The 15896-nt window shown below is 49.3% G+C and overlaps 1 protein-coding gene and 1 long non-coding RNA gene across 5 annotated transcripts in view; one reads left to right on the top strand and one right to left on the bottom strand.

The window, feature by feature from the left end:
• Positions 1–15896, top strand: part of LOC146805091 (CTP synthase 2) — a 1453753-nt gene that overhangs the window by 57712 nt on the left and 1380145 nt on the right. The window lies entirely within an intron of this gene.
• The window catches only part of LOC146805092 (uncharacterized), a 320554-nt gene continuing 316662 nt past the window's right edge, over positions 12005–15896 (bottom strand). The window contains exon 4 of the long non-coding RNA XR_014967788.1: positions 12005–12765. This is a non-coding gene — a long non-coding RNA (uncharacterized LOC146805092). The remainder of the gene's footprint in view (positions 12766–15896) is intronic.

Raw genomic sequence — 15896 nt, 5'->3', positions numbered from 1 at the left:
GCAGTGGCAGGTCTGAGACACACTTTACAAGCTGCTTCTGTGGGTGGCGCAAACCCGCGCTGCAGGCCCACCAGTAGCATTTGGTTTACCAGTCCTGGGCACACACAGGTCACGCTACTAGGGGCTAACAGGTAAACCAAATAAGCCAATCATGGATATACCAATTCACATGTCATACTAACAAAGGGAGAGCATATGCACTTTAGCACTGATCAGCAGTGGTAAAGTGCCCAGAGTCATAAAACCAACACAAACGGATCAGAAAAAATACAGGAGGAAGGCAAAATGTTTAGGGATGGCCCTGCAAAAAGGGCCATTTCCAACACAACCCCCTTCCAGCCAAAACGCAGGGTAGACCAATCACTACCTTGATGGGCTTCCCTGCTATGGGCGATAGAACATGGATCTGGCCCGCTACTGCAGGGGCATATTCCAGTTCTACGCCAGTCTGAACCCTGTGGGATCCCCCGGTCCACACTCTCAGGGCCCACTAAGATAACCAATGGGGAACCCTTCCTCTCACCTGTGGACACCACCTGTGCAGCACCTAACCCTAGCTTGCTCACAGGTGTGTCCCAAAAGAGAGACAGCAAGCCACAGGAGAGCCAGACCTCATACCGTTCAGGACTCTCCAACCTCTGGGGCATCAGAGGGCGGGGGCAGTAGCCCCAGGTGCCCAGCACCCTTTTTCCACTCTCCCTCCTGTCAGGTCAGGCAAGACACCCTGACACTGATCCACCAGCCCAGAGCCTGTACCTAGCGGCTGGGCAGGAGACTGGGGTGGGCTTTCCCACACCCGGTCGTCCTCCTCACCGGTGGACACCATCTGTGCAGCACCTAACCCTAACTGGCCCACAGGTGTGTCCCAACAGATAGACAAAAAGCCACAGGGGCCACTGATAGTAGTCAGTGATGAGACCCAGGCCTTATACCACTCAGGGTTCTCAAACCTCACCGGCATCAGAGAGTGGGGGGCAGTAACCCCAGGTGCCTGGCACCTTTTTCCCACTCTCCCTCCCGTCAGGTCAGGCAAATCACCCTGACACTGACCCACCAGCCCTGGGCCTGTACCCAGCGGCTGGGCGAGACTGGGGTGGGCTTTCCCACACCTGATCCTCCTCTTTGGGGCTTGGTACCCTCCCACCTGGAGCGGTACCCCCTTCCAGAATTGTCAGGGCACCCGTGGCAGGTATCCTGCACAATTCGCCCACCAGTTCAGGGGTTCTATCCTGCAACTGGCATCCCAGCCTAGGGTCTGTACCCTTAGACTGGGCGGAGGTCAGGGGTGAGGCTGCCCCCTCCCTGCCCCCCTTACTGGGGCCCTGCACCCCCCCACCTGGAGAGGTGCCCCCATAACACAAACCGGTAGGGGCACTGTCAGCAGTTGCCCCTTCCTCCAGGTCAGGGAGGACACCCTGAACCTGGCCCTCCAACCCAGGGTCTGTACCCTTAGGCTGGACCTGTGCCTGGCAACCCAGGACTTCTGGGGGAGTACACCAATTCCCCCCAAGGAAAGCACACTCCTCTAGAGTGGTGCAACAGTCTGCCTGGCGCACCAGGACTTCCTGGGGAGCACACAGGCCCCCCTCGAGGGAAACACACCCCTCCACCAGTTCAGGGCCTTGACCCTGCAACTGATCTATCACCCTGGAAAAACCCTCAGGTTGCACCGGGGTCAGAGGCGAGGACTCCCTCCCTCTGCACCCCCTTCCAGCATACTGCACTGTCCCACCTGGAGTGGTGCTCTTAGAAAAAATAAGGGTCGAGACACTGCTTACAGTTGTCCCTCCCTCCTAGTCAGACAACACCTGGACCTGACTTCCCAACCCAGGGACCATCCCTTGCGGTTCAGCAATTGCCCGGAGAACCAGGACTTCCTGGGGAGTACAACCACCCTCCCCGAGGGTAACACAGAACTCCTGTGTTGCGTGACAGTCTGCCTGACGCAGATCTCCCGGCCCCTGTCCATCTGACAGTGCGCGAAGATCCCCCAGGACAGAAGTGGCATCACCCTGGTCACTCCTATGGGGCTCAGCCCTTCTGACTGGCCCTTGACCCACTGGTTCTTCCACTGGGGACTCCTTCACCCTTTCACCCCTCATGCTGGACTTCTGTACCCTCCCCCTAGGAGTGGCACTGCCAGACACAAGAACTGATGGAGGCCTGACTACAGGCACTCCCAGCTCACCTAACACGGAAGCCCCCCACAATGGAAGGTCTATCCGGAAAGATTAGGCTCCCTACCTGGTGTTCCCTCATGGAACCATCCAGTCCTGGAAACTGAGGTTGGGGCACGTCAGGACCTATCCCAATCTCACTCCTGCTCCCACGAGACAGGATGTGAGGCCCTACAACCTCCTCACAACAAGGGGACCTAGCTGTATCACTCCGAACCTTCCCCAGCACTCTGGGTTGGAAGACATCTGAACCACTCCTCTTAGGGTCATTCCCCAATGCCTCTACAGAGCCTCTGGTACTCACCCAGAGGTCTGCCTCCTGTGCAAGTTCCCTAGGATCAGAGAACTCGCACTCTAACAGGAGTTGGCTTAGCTCTGGAAAACAGGAACTCACAATATGCTCTCCCGCAATTGGATTACACAGTTCCAAGCAGGTGCTAACCTTCACCTCACAATCCAGTGCCTCACACACGTACCCCACACCGCTCTCCTGAAATGGGCGAGACATTAACTGACTGTCTCTATCACTCAACCCACACTCTTCTGGGCGGTCCTCACACTCATACACCAGGACTTCAACCACGGGAGAACCCCTCCCCTCACTAGGACTATGGGCCCCTGCGCTAGTTCCACAATCCACCTCAGGGACACTGCACACCAATGGAGCTACCTCATATCCTTGAATCCCCTGGTGTAGATCAACCCCCTCCTTCAAGTCAGGCGCTACATCTCTGGGTGGGTGTACTACACTGTCATCACTATATACCTCAACTTTGCTGCCACCACTGGACCTCACGCTCACTGGTGAGTCCAGACAATTAAAACTGCACTTAGGGGACAATCTACCCGCCCGAGCTAACTTCTCCTTTACTGCTATCTGCGCTAGGTGTGCCTCCATCTGGGCAATCTCCATTTGGAGCCTCTTTAATTCTAGCTGGTGCTCCCTCTCCCTCTGTCTGTCCAACTCCTCTGGGGACCATGAAGGGGATTGGGCATTACCCTGGGCACTAGACCCAGCAAGGGACTCCCTACCTATGGGACCCTCCCGCCTGCCCACCAACTCCTCTGGAGACCATGATGGGAATCGGTCACTACCATAGGCACTAGACTCAGCAAGGGACTCCCTACCTATGAGATATTCCATAACACTTTTTCTCTCGTCTTCTGACTCTCCAGAGCCACCCTCAGACCAACTACACTCTTGGTAGGCGTAATGGGACTCCAAGAATCTCCACCTGTCTTGTTGCCAAAGTCTCAGGGATGTCTGCAAGGATAGCTGAGTCTCCTTCCTACTCACTGCTAAGCCCCTCTCCTCACAGAACCCTCTTAGCTCCTCTAGACTGTAGGTCAACAGATCATCTATATAAAAACGAGGTCTCATTTCAACAAGGCCCATTGTAGCAATACCTGGTTATATTAATCAAAAATAGAATTTAAAAAAACAACTCAAAAACGTATGTGATTGCGTTATGGTCTGCACACACTAGTTGTGTACACTATAATTACTGTATGCGATCACAAATACAAGTCCAGATCCTCACCGCTGATCATCAATGTTAGAAATGGGGATCTCTAGTTGGCAATGGCTGGCCACTGTCCAGGTAGGGACCCTTCTTCCTAAGTCAGAGTAAGAGGGCTACACCCTTTGATAACCCCTGCTCAACCCTGTGGTAACGTAGCACGAGCAGCTAGGCTTATCTTAGAGGCAGTGTGTGAAGCATTTATGACCATACACAGTAACACTGTGAAGAACACTACAAAGGGACACCACACAAGTAGTTATAAAAAAAGAAGTATCTTTATATATAGACTTAACACAAGACCAATAACGGTAAAAAGCCACAATACTGTAAAATAGGATTACTCTTGAAATGCTGCAAAAATAGTTCAAAGTGTGCAAAGAGGAGTACAGTTCAAAGCAGTGGTCTCTGCGACCCTTTTACTTACAAAGTACCTGGATTTCGAAGCATAACCAACAAAATGGTGCAAAGAAGCTGTAGCAATGATTTTCTGGACGCGAGGCCGGCGATGCGATTAATCCTTGCCGCGAGGGAGGAGACGATGCGCCGATCTGCTGATGCGTGCGGGGACAAGGCGACAAACTTCTGCACGCTAGGCCGTTGATGCGATGACTCCTTGCCGCGAGGGAGGAGACGAGGCGACGATCCTGTTGCGTGTGCGATCGGGTTGCGATGCGAAGAAATGACGCTCCGCGAGGGAGTGACGATCCTGATGCGATGCGATGAAAATGGCGGATGCCAAGCGTCCGCGCTGCGATGTCGTGATGCAATGATCTCAATGCGATGATCTGTGGGGTTAGCGAGCACTTGGCAGCCCGCAAACGTGCGATGATCTTTGGATTTAGCGAGCGCTTGACAGCCCGCAAACGTGCGATGCGACGATCTTTGGTTGCGAGCACTCAGCGACAGCAGCGCGATGATTTTCCGGTGCGCTTTCAGCTGCGGCGGCTCACAAACATGCGTTAGCGACGATTTCAGCACTCTCTTCTCTGTAGTAGAACTAGAGGCCCTGGAACTCACATGAGCCTCACCTGCAGATAGAAATCCACGCTGGGAGGAATCAGGAGGTTGGTGGTAAAGTCTGATGTGCCTGAGACTTCAACAGGAGGCTAGCTCTCTCCTAGCCCTTGGGTGATTGCTGTAGCAAGATAAATAAAAGTTCTCTCAAAGTCCTTTTCCCTCTTCTTCCAAGTCCAATGGTAACCACTGCAGGCCAATCCAAGAAACAGCACACAAGCACAAGGATAGTCACCTCCTGCAGATTCCTTCAGTTACACGGACAGAGGTTCGTCCTGTTGTCCAGGAGCAATACAAATTGTAGGGGTTTTAGCACAGATATTTATACCCCAAAAGTCTTTGTTCTCAAAAGCTACAAGTCATTGAACCCAGCCAGAACCAGTTCTGCCCAGTCCTGGAGCACTTTGTTTACCAGGCTGCATCCTTCCTTTCAGAAAGAGTGGGTCTGCCATCAGACGCACAGTAGGAGGTGGAGCCAGCATTCACCTTGCCAGGCACAGCCCTATTCAAGTCAAGGAGCTACACCTCCCCAAACTCCAATGCAGATCTCTCTATTCAACCCGGCCTGCCCGGTCCCTCCAAAACCAGACAGCCAATACACATAACAGCAGAGCACACTGGAAGGCTTAGGCAAGAAAATACCTACTTTCTAAAAGTGGCATTTTCAAACACAGAATATTAAAATAAACTTCACTAAAAGATCTTTTTTAATATTCTGAGCTCAGGCATACTAAATTTGTTTTTTTGTACCATGTTCCTTTGGTCAGTTAGGACTATAGAATGTAATAGTCAAACTGCCCATTCTGGCCTATGGAGAACAGGTAGCCTTGCAGTAGTGAAAATCGAAATTGGGTGTAATTCACTACCAGGACATGCTACACACACCAAGGCATGTCCTACCTTACACATACAATGCACCCTACCATAGAGGTGACTTACATGATGCCACGGGAAGGTTCAGGGGCTGGGAAGTGGTTGCACTTCACAGCCAAGATGGCAGTTCTTGTCTGCACACAGACTCTGCAGTGGCAGATATGAGACACACTTTACAAGCTGCTTCTGTGGGTGGTGCAAACCAGCGCTGCAGGCCCACCAGCAGCATTTGGTTTGCCACCCCTGAGCACACATAGGTCACACTACTAGGGACTAACAGGTAAACCAAATAAGCCAATCATGGATATACCAATTCACATGTCATACTTACAAAGGGAGAGCATATGCACTTTAGCACTGATCAGCAGTGGTAAAGTGCCCAGAGTCATAAAACCAACACAAACGGGTCAGAAAAAATACAGGAGGAAGGCAAAAAGTTTAGGGATGACCCTGCAAAAAGAGCCATTTCCAACAGTGGTTAAGATTGCGGTCATTCTATTTGCTAGGTCCTTGGACAATGCCTTTGCTTCCATATTTAGCAGGGAAATCGGCCTGTACGAGCTGCCGTGCCCTAGTCTACTGGGAGTGAACCGGATTCCCTGGACTCCTCGAACATATTGAGCATTGATCGTATAATTTTGGTGGCCAGGCCCTTAAACAATTTGACTGGCAGTCCATTTGGGCCTACCGCCTTCCCCGACCTTAGGGACCGAACCCCAGAGCCACCGACAATTCCTCTTCTGTAAGGTCAGCCTCAAGGGTGTCGCGCTTTTCCGTGGTTAGTGTTGGGATCAAGAAATCGTCCAGGAATTCCTCGCAGTCTTGATTTGATCTTAAGCCAGCTGGGGCATATAGGTTTTCATAATTGGACACGAAGGTCTCTGCACTTAGGGCACTGGTAGTGTGAAGGACATCCTCGCTATCCCTGACTCTAGTGATCCTTGACCTATCTTTATCTCGTTTATCTAACCAGGCCAGTAGCTTAGAGGCTTTGTCTCCAATGTCATACAGCCGACGCTGTGTGGCAAGTGCATGTGCCTGCACTGTATCGCAGATCCAGCTGTCACATAGTCAGTCTATGTCGCAGGTCTGCCCTCAATCACTTCCTGCTCCAGTGTCACTATTTCCTGTTCCAGAGTCTGGATTTTAGCTGCCTCTTCTTTCTTCTTCCCCCCTATGAGCGCCTGTGCCTTCCCTCTCGCTACGGTCTTGAAAGCTTCCCATAGTTTAATGGGATTGCCCCCATCCCGCCATTCTCCCTGAAGTGCATATGAACTCCCTCATCTAGTTTATCTCATAGCTCAGGGTCTTGGAGGTACCAGGGATCTATCCTGGGGAAACATGCTCTATCAATAGCTGGCCCCTTGAAAGTGCCGCTTAGGCAAGAGTGGTCCAAGATTCCCCTTGCCAAGTGTGTTGGGTTCTTGAAGCTCCAAACCTGGTCCTGCTGTGTGAGTAGGTAGTCGATCCTCGAAAATGGCTTGTGGCGCGCCAAATAGTATGTGAATTGCTTTACAATTGTGGGCCCTCCAAATATCTACTAACCCCATTGCAGCCAGGAAGCCCTGGAGAATCTGCCCACCCGGGTATTTCTCCGCCACGCTCAACCGATCAAGTTCTGGTCCATTACTGCGTTAACATCACCTCCTGCTAGGAGAGTGCCTGAGTACAGTTCCAACAGTAGGGTACCAATCTTTGGGAGTATGGCTGCGTGGAGTTTGGGCGGTACGTGGTTTGAGCACAGGGCAAGAGGGTGACCCTCCCAACTGCCTGCTAGGGCCACACCGCATCCCTCGTTTTTACCCAGGCCCCATGGTTTGAAAGGGACAAGGAATTTTGCACCAGAATGCCCACGCCCCGGGACCCCGCCGAGTACCCAGTGAGCCGCCAGTCGGTAGCCGAAGCGGTCTAGGGCTTTATAGTGGCTACCTTTCAGGTACGTCTCCTGGAGCAACACTACGTCGGGAGAGTGGTGTTTAATGTGTTGGAGGACGAGCGTGCGCTTGACCTTGTTTTCCAGGCTGTTTTTATTCCAGGACCATACCCGCATGTTGGCCATTCCTCCCTTTGTGTCAGGCATTTCTGATTCCATTCGTGACCCTGGTCAATCCAACAGTGACCCTGGTGTATACATGTGTTATGTGTTGGTTATATTGGTCATGAGGAACAAAGAACATCAGAACATAACACTAAAATAATTCCCTTAACTCCCCCCTCCCTGCATCCCTGCTTGGTGAGTTACAAACCCCCCATATCCCCAACATGCAGAGTGCCTGTCGCCCAAACAAGGTGTTCATAACATTCATAAGGGGGGGTGCAGCGTATGTGCCACGGGCGTTGTAGGCATAAAAACTTAAGACCGATATGGCAATATCCCAATTTTGTATGGGGGAGCGTCCCACAAAGGCTGCCCCTGAACAGGGAACTATACATAGACAGAGTCTCGAGGCCCAGACAGAGGCCCAAAGAACAAGCACACCAGGGTCCCCCAGTCCATGATTCCATCTTGCCACACACCCCCGGTGCCCAAAACTCATAATTGATTTGAAGCAGCATGTGGACCCCCAATGTCACTTATCTGGCTCCCGTTGGCTGGATCTGCCCGGCAATGTGGTCAGGTCCTGTTTCCTCTGCGGCTGCTCTTTCTTAGTGGGAGACTGTTCTCTGGTGCCGCTCTGCCCAACAGTCCTCCAGCCCTCAAGTCATTCCCACGCCGCCTCTGGAGTCATGAAGAAATACGATTTCCCATCGGCTAACACCTTCAGCTTGGTGGGGAACAGCATCATATATTTCAGATTCCTGTCCCTGAGGGACTTTTTCACCGAATCAAAGGCTTTTCTTTGGCGCTGTACCTGAAGTGTAAAATCTGGAAAAAAGCAGATAGTAGCATTCTCATATTGAAGGTCCCCCAGTGCACGAGCCACCTGTAGGATGGCATCCCTGTCTCTAAAGTTGAGGATGTGGGCCACAATCGTGTGGGGTTGCGCCCGATCGCGGACGTGGTCCCAGCCCACGGTATGCCTGCTTCACCGAGAAGAAGTTGGACATCCGTGCTGGTTTGAGGGTGTGGCGGATCAAATCTTCCAAGAAGGGGTCCGTTGACTGCCCCTCTGCTCCCTCCGGAACCCCCACCACGCGGATGTTACCCTGCCCTCCTGGTCCTCTAGTCGGGCTATGATGCCTGTTTGCTGTTTCGTCAGTACAGTGTCCTGCGCCTCCAGGCACTTGGTCTTAGCCTGGAGGCCTCAGATATTCGCTTCAGCAGCAGATGTTTTTTCTGCCATCTTTCTCAAGTCCACCCTGAGGAGGTTCACTTCTTCTGTTACAGATTCCAGTTTAGGTTCAAGGGTGCCCCGTAGGTCAGTTATCGTCCTCATCATGTCCTTTAGCGAGGGGTCTGGCCCTTGTTCCTCCGTTTCATGCAATGGGGGTACTCCTGCCGCTGCACCATCACGGCCCATCGCTACTGTTTATTTGTCTATGTGGTTGGCCTCGACCCTTGGTATGCACTATTGTGTTGTTGTTCTCTCAGTCGGGCGGAGGCTGCAATCCCGCAATGGACCGGTAGGCCCCTCAGTGCTATGCAGTGTATGGTTAGGACTCTGCTCCGCGTATTCCCTCCATGGGCAGACCAAGGCTTTCCAGGATGCCTTTGGGCATGTGGTGCCTTGCGGGGGGGACACCCCCTCTACAACTCGGGGGGGAGGGAGGGTCGCTACTGCCTCTGCAGCTGGTGCGCCTTCCTCAAGTGTCAGGTGTCCCCTGGGGGCCTTGGGGGTGTCTTGCCTGGTACGATAGCTGTGTGTTGGGCCCTTGTTTGCCTCTTGTGTGGGAGAGCCCGATGTGCGCTGCCATGGCCCAACCTTGGGCTGGTCTCCCAGGCACCAGCCTCGCCTGCTGGAGTTCTCGATTTCGGCCCGGTTGCACTCAGTCATCAAGCCCGCCTCTGGTGCACTTCCCGGCGTGTGGGTCCACGGCCGCAGTGATGGTCAGGTCCTCAGTGAGCCCATTCGCAGCGAGTGCGTCATCAGCCCCTGTCAGTTATGGAGCGTAGCTGGTGCCATGCTGCTGTGCGGTACTGCCGCAGCCCCTCACTTCTCAACGGGTACCGCTCCCTTTCGGATTGCAGCAGGTCTGGGAGCCGCACGCCGGGCTCACGTTTTCTTTTTGCGTGTGAGAGCCTGGTGTACGCCGCCGCAGCCTACCTTTGGGCCGATCCTCCAGGTACCAGCCTTACTTATTTAGGGGCATATTTGCAACAAGCAGCGATAATTATCGCTGATCTTGTATACCGCATTTTTTTCTATCGCTGGAATACTTCGTCAGGCTAGCGTTGTATTAACAATGCTTAGCGCCATGGCAATCTATATTCTAGCGATAGTGCCCTTTTCCATGGAACATCGCTGGTTTTCCAGCGATGTTCCATGTAAAATGGCGATATGCTTGATGATACAACCCTGTGGTCGTATCACATGAATCCACCTCCCATGTTAGGTATGCCTTAGTCAGGAATTTAACAGACGTTAAATTCCTGCGTTAAGGCAGACTTAGCGTGATTAAAATAATCGCTTCCCCGCATTGTAAATATTGCGAAGCTGCCTTCGCGATATTACCCTTGTTGTTTCCACAGACACGCCTACTTTACATCTCATTAGCGATGCAAATTTAGGCGTGCTGGAAAAATGGGAGCAAAATCATCAAAACACGCGATAGCGTGTCTTTGCTGATAAGGCGATAAAATTATCGCCGGTTTTCGGCCGAAAACTGCCTCAAAAGTGGCGTTAATTTTTTATCGCCGCATTGTTAATATGCCCTTAATTCTTTTCCTGTCGGGGTCCCTGTGTACCGCCAGTTGTGTGGGCCCGCGGCCGCAGCGATGATCAGGCCTCCAGCGAGTCCGCCTGTGACGAGCATGTCAACATCAACAGTCAGCTGCGCAGCGCGGCCTACGCCATATCGCTGTCCGGTAGTCCCCGCAGCACTGCCTTTCCTCACAGGCACCGCTACCTCTCGAGTCACCACGGGTTTCTTTTTAGTTCTGTATCGCTTCGCCCACAGACCCAGTGCCTCAGCGTCCCCTGACCAGACAGATGATGATGGATTTAACAAGGACATTTTTCGATGGCTAGCGCAGGGCGCTAAGTGTGCAGCCATCTTCGTCGGGCTCAAGCTACACCCCACCCCCTGAAAGTTGATTTCTGATATCTAGAATGGATAGGCAAATTTTAAAATCATACTTTCAGCCGGCTGACTGCGGATTTGAATTACTAAAGATCAAATGATCATCTGCATTATGTTACTGAACCCCTAACCCAAAAAGAGGCTGGTATATACTGATTTGACTTTAAATTCTTGAGGTTTCATTTTTTAAGAGCATTGATACTCAAAGTACGGCCCAGGGTCCGCATGCGGCTCTCCTGATCTTCATTTGCAGCCCTGACCTAAATGACGGTACTAGGCTGCTGAGTGCACTAACATTAATAAAGATGTTAATTAAATGGGAAAGCCTTTATTTACACTAACTGAAATAAAAGAAAAAAAGCAAATATGGTGCCCTGCACCATTTAACTTTAGGTACACATCCATTTTTATGATATCTTTTAACAAACGTGTAAAAAGAAAGTATTTTCAAAATTTTAAAAAGTGGATTTGATTAACATGCGTTACACTTTAGTTCATCAGATTATATCAGTGCTTTGAGATGTATTTATTAAAAGTGACAGTTTTCAAAATAAACATGACATAGTCATGCCTCCTCCCAACCTGGCAACAATGCCAATACTGAACTAAGAGGCAAGTCAGTTATCATGGGGAATCGTCTGGGTTGTTATTAAAGATGGACAGCATTATAGTTTAATAAATCAAACATTAGCAAATGTTTTATACAGTATATATCTTGCCCACATATATTTCAAGGTTGTCAAGCATTCATTAACCTAAGACTCCATCTCCGCTTGAGCGAAGATGGCCGTACAATCTCCCCAGGGGAAACGCCTCATGTGACTAAAACACTGATGCCAGTGATCCAGCGCAGAAGCAGGGGGGCGACATTTTACAAATCCTCCCTGCGTCGCAGACTCGTCATCATGCTAACTCATTCACACACGCATTCATTGGTGGGGCCCATAACACCAACACTCACACGTTTCTCTCACAGGTCTGCACACAGAGGAAGGATGATGTGCTGGACATGTGGGGGAGTACCTTATTACCTAAAGGGAAGAAAAAGTTATATTACAGAATATACATTTGCATCACCACCTATAGGATACTAACCTTAACATCAAGGCACTCCACCACTTGGTCGACAGACCAATTAGTTGGACTGGTTGATGGTGATTTAGAACCAGCTAAAATACATTTAAGCTTCAGAATCCTCTAATCTCTTATTGGGAAAAAATCAAAAACTCATAATTTCTGTTAATCAAAATTTTGTTTATCTAAATCTTGTTTGCAATTATAGAATTAGCATTTTAGTCAATCAAAGTTGAAATTTAGTCAAATAACACAAATCGCATGACATTTTATATTTACCTATTCTTTCTATTGGGGTCTTTTCTAATTCAATTGGCTCTGCATAAACCAAATCCTCTGCTCAATTTGTCCCAATAAAGCAGGCCAAACTCAAAGTTCGGAAAAGTTCTTTGCTCAGCACGTTACAGTCCCAAAGATCTCCAAAGGACTAGGAAACGTGTAAGCATTTGTCATCGCCTGTGGGGTCGGTAGGGGTATGTGGTCATCGATCGATCTCTATTCTAAAACTCCTCCCTATTCTATTGCCCTTTTATAATAAATTTCTGGTTAACATGAAACATTCTTTTACCAATACTACAATCTGATTGGTCAATTTGAAGGAAATTTTAACATCGTCGAATTTTCACAGACATTTGGTTCCCAAGGAATATGTTAAGTCACTTCCTCGGTCCTGGATGTGTCCATGATACAATGTATTCTCTTCTAGTTGTGGATGATCATTGTTCTTGAATTGGTTTTTACTAACTGAAGTTTTGCAGTCCTCCATGTTCCTATCCTTGACCAGGAACACAGTGCTCTGACTTGAGGTTGCCTGGAGGTCTACGGAGCCATCCGAGTCTGCGCAGTAGACATCACGCTCATGAGACGGTGGCCACTTCCGAACTCCATTTTGGATGTCATGGTTTGGTAGGCCTAAATGCCAACTTAAGCAAAACAAACACAAAAAAGTAATTAATACACAGAAATGAAGATTCTAATGTTAAACCCTCACTAATCCCTTTATGTATTAGTAATTTCCTAGCCTTTTAGCGACATTTAAAGCAATAAAACTCACCGTTCGGTCCAAACGGGAACGCAAACCTCACAAAAGTAAAATATATCATGCAATATTCTATCACCACACGTACTATTGTTAATAGGCGTTCCACAGTTAATTAGGGTTTTTCTGCCATGCAAATAGAAATGAGTCCCACGTGTAATTGGTGTTTACTAAGAGTGCAAATGGTTGATTAACCCCTTCGCTGCGGCGCGAATTCCGCCGCAGCGCTGGGGGGGTTTGGGGGCAGCACGGTGGCGCGGTGCTCATGACGGAACCGCGCCGTCATGAGTCACGGGCGAGCTGTGCTCATGACGGCGTGGTTCCGTCACGACTCCGCCCACTCTCTAATTCGCCCGCACAGGCGGGGAATTCGAGCCGCGTGGGAGGAGTGGCCGCTCCATGACGGAACCACACCGTCATGAGCACACGCCGCCCGTGGCTCATGACGGCGTGGTTCCGTCAAGGGCACACGAGGGGTTAATATAACACTGCAAACAGGTAATTCAAATTATAATATAAGTAGTTTATGTAATTAGTATTTTCATGCAAAATAGAGAAGGTATACAAAATTTTGCTTTACCTGCTCCATCACCAGGAACCGCCATTGGGGAGAAAGGAGGATGCAGAAAGGGAAAGCTACTTGACTACAGTGCCGCTTTCAATAGGGTGGACTGTGGAACGCTGTGGAAAAACCTATTGACATGGGGGGTTCCCCCTTCTAAAAGCAATAATTTCCCTATACCAGGGGACCTAGGTATGTGTGAAAACTGTCACCTCCACAGCTACCACCAAAGTTCCAACTAACAGCAGTGTCAAACAGGGGTGTATGCTGCCCCCTCTCGCTTTTAACCTTTACACCGCTGACTTGGGCAACGCTCTAGAAAGTGGCAACCTAATCACACCCAGGCTAGGATCATCAAGGCTCCCCTTCCTGCAAGAAGCAAACAACATCGTGATCATGGATCACACAAAGTCAGGTCTGCAGAGAGCCCTCAACGCATTTCATAGGTACAATGAGACCAACAAACTTCAGGTGAATCAAGGCAAAACAAAAGTCATCATCTTTGGCAAGTACTCACAAAAAACATACTCACTGGTAGATTGGGGGGCTGCAAATAACCACAGTATAAAATACAACTTCCTAGGAGTCTGGTTCTCAGAAGGGCTCAAACCAACGGCACTCTGAAGCACTTAAAACAAAGGGTGCAGATGCTGGCAACAGCCAAACTACCTTAACAGCCTCTTGTTGAGCCATTCTGTAGAACCTATGCTAAAAGTTTTAAAAGCCAGATTGATTCCATCTTTCCGGCCATCAAGCTTTCCATGGTGCGCCATCAACGCTACTGGGCAACATCCAAAGCACAGCACATTAAAAAATCTTCCACGTACCCTGGCAGGTACAAAGAACTAGTCTTAGACTAGAGTAAGGCCTCATGTGACAAGACCTGGAATGTCAAGGAGCACTATTGAAATATTATATCAGGATTTTACGGGCAACAGAGAACTCCCTCAAGGCTCTTCGCAAAGCGGTATTTGAAACTGCCTGCAACCCGTGGCAAGTGTACATAGCAGAAACAAATGTAAACATTGAAGCCTGCAGCCTCTATCGTCCTGACATCCCATTCACCGCTTGGAAAAATACAGTGAACTCTCAGGTCATTAACATCTCATTAGAACTCGAAAAAAAGCAGCTTACCTTGTTTCCCGCACACGGAGGTACTTGATGCTTCTTATGGACCTGGGAAGGCGCAGCCTTATTTGCACTAAGCTCTAGCCGCTCACACCTGCAGTAAAACTTTATACATGCATTTCCTCGCCCTACCAATCATGGATTTCAACCCTTCTTGGGCAAGTAAAAGCGAAGAAAGATGTTCAGGCTGTGTAACTATTGCAACAAATCTTGGCCCCATGTGGGGCCATATTATCAAGGAACGGCGATAACATTATCGCTGCTTTAGCGGCAGGAAACTGCCACTAAAGCGGCGATAATGGGCTTGATAATATGCATTTGTGAATTCCCATAGAAGCCCAGGTTCACACCAGAACCTGGGCTTCTATGGGAATTCACAAGAGAATATTATAAACACACTTTCCTGGCAGGCTTTTAAAAAACTTGAGCACTTATCATTTTGGTTAACTGACTCTGGACATTTGTAGCTCGCCTATGGGTCTCACAGTTAGCACCAGCACCCTCACCAGTTGCTTTTTTGTTCTTTTAATAAAAAATCTGAGCTTCCTTTTAATCTCCCTGTTGTCTGCCCAGGTGTTTATAATTGCACTTAGCACTTTGCAATGTATCATATTTTAAGACTTGTCTTTTTCAGCGGGTTCCCCCCAGATTTTTTGGCCTCCTGTTTTTGAGCTGTTTCTGTTGGTTTTAGGACTCTGGGCACTTTACCACTGCTGCTGTTCAGTGCTAATGTGCATATCCTCTCCATGTAAATTGTGTTTATGAACTGGTATTTCCATAATTGGGTTATTTGATTTACTACTAAGTCCCTAGTACAGTGCACTCTGTGTGCACAGGTCCTGTAAATCAAATGCTACTAGTGGGACTGCAGTACTGGTTGTGCCACCCACATAAGTAGCTTTTCAAAGGTGCGCTGATTTTTACTGCCATGTCGACCTGGCAAGTGCCTCCATTTGCCAGACCCTTGCCTTTACTTTTCTTACATCTAAGTCACCCCCCAGGTAGGCCCAAGGTAGACCCATGGGTAGGGTGCAGTGTATTTAAAAGTTAGGACATGTGGTAGTGTATTTTTGCATGTCCTAATAGTGAAATACTGTGTATTTTGTTTTTTACAGTTGGAAGGCTGTCTCTCCCATTGGTTAACATGGTAGCTGCTTGGTAACACCTTACCAATGTAGCTTGCTAGTGGGAGCTGATAGAAAAATTGAGTTTAGTATGCCTGAATTCAGAATTTAAAAATAAATATTTTAGTAAATATGATTTTTATATTATGTGTTTGAAAATGCCACTTTTAGAAAGTGGCTCGCTGTGCCACCGAATTCAAG

Source organism: Triturus cristatus, chromosome 8 (genome assembly GCF_964204655.1).
Source record: "Triturus cristatus chromosome 8, aTriCri1.1, whole genome shotgun sequence".
Taxonomy (NCBI): Eukaryota; Metazoa; Chordata; class Amphibia; order Caudata; family Salamandridae; genus Triturus; species Triturus cristatus.
This window is presented reverse-complemented; position numbering and strand designations above follow the sequence as displayed.